Here is a 2964-nt window from a genome sequence, read left to right on the forward strand (position 1 = left end):
TATCAGAGTCTTGTAGAGTGGGAAAATAATCACTTTATTTCTGGAGCGAATCCCCTTTTTTATACATCCCAGTATTCTGTTGGCTTTGCTTGCAGCGGCTTGGCATTGCATGCCACTGCCAAGCCTGTTGTCTACCAGTACCCCCAAGTCTTTTTCCATTCTAGACTCATCCAGAGGTTCCCCCCCTAGTGAGTAGCTTGCTTTCTGGTTTCTGGCCCCCAAGTGCTTTACTTTACATTTTTCAACATTAAACCTCATCTGCCATGTAGTTGCCCACCCCGTTATTTTGTTCAGGTCCGCTTGTAAGGTTTCCACATCCTGCATAGAAGATATTGGCAAGTTTAGTTTAGTATCATCCGCAAATACTGAGATTGTACTAGATATCCCCTCCTCTAGATCATTTATGAATAAATTAAACAGGATGTGGGTGGTGCTATGGCCAGTTGAGGGATAGCAAGGTGTAGAGACAACTGTCCTGACAAGTGTGGATGGTACTGATGGCAAGACTGGCCATAACAGAACTTTGCCAAATGTGGGCGGTGTTGAGGGTAAAGTGCAGGAGAGACTTGGCATGGAAGTTTGCAGGTGTAGTTGAAGGAAAGGCTGGTGATAAGGCTGGCCAATGACCCTTGCCAGGTGGAGGGTAAGGCACCTCAGCGCCTTGCCAAATGAGGGTGTTAAGAGGTTTGCTAGGTGTAAGTTGTTGCACTTTACATAAGATAAGAGTGTTAAGGATCTTGAAACATGTGGAGGGTGGTAAAGAGCCATGGAAGGGGAGAGCCCTTGAATCATGTGGATGGTGTTGTGGGCAAGGGTGGCAACAAAAGTTCTACATTATTCCACTTTAAATAAATAAAATCCTACAAAATAAATAAGAATGAAAGCTATAGCTTTTGGGTGGGTACATTTATACACAATATCACCCTCCCATGGCTCTCTTGCTCATACCTAAAATATCACCCCTCAATCTGACCTCCCTTACTCAAAGCAACACCACCTCCATCTGGCTACATTTATTCACAACATCACCTGCATCTGCCATGGTTCTGGTGCCACCTTTATACAAAGCAACACTCCTAGTTGGTCATCCCTTCCCACCAGGGCCGTCTTTAATAGGGATTGGACCCTGGGCAAACATTTTCTTGGGCCCCCCTGACTGCTCTTAGACATATAACAAACAGCAGGAAGACTCAAAATCAGTTTACTGCACCAGATCAGGCAGCGATTGGTTGCCAGAGGTTACAGCACATCTGATGGACGTACTACAGGAGATGGTAAGAGACTACTGATCTAGTACAGGAGATAACCAGAGACTGCGGATCTAGTACAGAAGATAAGCAGAGACTGCGGATACAGATAACCAGAGACTGCAGATCTAGTACAGGAGATAACCAGAGACTGTGGATCTAATACAGGAGATAAGCAGAGACTGTGGATCTAGTACAGGAGATAACCAGAGACTGTGGATCTAATACAGGAGATAAGCAGAGACTGTGGATCTAGTACAGGAGATAACCAGAGACTGCATATCTAGTACAGGAGATAACCAGAGACTGCGGATCTAATGCAGGAGTAAACCAGAGACTGCATATCTAGTACAGAAGATAACCAGAGACTGTGTATCTACTACACGAGATAACCAGAAACTGCAGATCTAGTACAGGAGATAACCAGAGAGACTGCGGATCTAATAAAGCAGATGACCAGAGACTGTGGATCTAATACAGGAGATAACCAGATACTGGGAATCTAATACAGGAGAATGACCAGAAACTGGGGACCTAGTACAGGCGATGACCAGATACTGGGGATCTAGTATAGGAATGACCAGATAATGGGGATCTAGTACAGGAGTTAACCAGAGACTGCGGATCTAGTACAGGAGATGACCAGAGACTGTGGATCTACTACAGGAGATAACCAGAGACTGCAGATCTAATACAAGAGATACTAGAGACTTCAGATCTAAAACAGCAGGTGATCAACTTAGTAACCATTTTAAAATTCTACTTATCAGCAATGTACAGGTACTTGGTAAGCAGGTCAGGGGTTTGGATAACAGTCTACAAGCAGTCTATTGGGAGAAGGACCTACCTACCTAGCCAGCCCAGCTCACAACCCGCTCTGAAGTCTGGGGATGGGACTCTCAGAGGTCCAGGGGCGGGACGCTCAGAGGTCCAGGGGTGGGGTGCTCAGTGCTCCAATTACCATTTCAGCCCTGAGTCTCTGTGTATACAGGCTGCATGGGGTGGGGTCAAACTGGCAGTGAAGCTCCTGCCCATGCCCCCTCCCTGCTGGCCGGGGAATACACGCACCAATGTACTCGGTGCAATCTGCAGTATTATCTTGGGACCCCAATGTATGGGCAGCGGGGCTCAAGGGGCAGCTGCTATGGGCCCCCTAACAATGACTGGGCCCAGAGCGGATTCCCCGTTTGCCCCACGTTAAAGACGGCCCTGCTTCCCATAGCACTACACCCAGTTAGAGCTCATGGCTCTTTGGCCACCACACCATTTGTACTTGACCCCCTTTGCCTCCTACTCATAAGACCACCCCCTCTGGCCACACACACAATTCTGTCGTAGACAGAAAAACTGGCTGACAGGGATGCCCTGTATTGTAGAGAGAGGATGATGGCTGATCATGTGAAGGAGAGTGTTGCTGGCCGTGGTCTTTCAAAGAGTCGATGTTCTCGATTCACATCCCTCTTTTCTGATCTTAAGATCCAGGAATTGTATTTAAATAAATAAATAATAATTTTCCAAAATAACTTTCAAAAGATCCAAATGAAAATCATTTTGTGATTCCAATTGTAGTCAATATCACTGAAAATAGTACTCAACTGCTTCTAATGCCCACCTTTATGGGGAATTCAGCGATATAGTGACTCATTTATTGCAGCCAATGTTTCATTGACATCCAGTTGAACCTTCTCTATTTTTATGTACCTTAGGGAGTTTATAA

Source organism: Pelophylax lessonae, assembly GCF_965119305.1.
Source record: "Pelophylax lessonae genome assembly, chromosome: 1".
In the NCBI taxonomy this organism is placed as follows: Eukaryota; Metazoa; Chordata; class Amphibia; order Anura; family Ranidae; genus Pelophylax; species Pelophylax lessonae.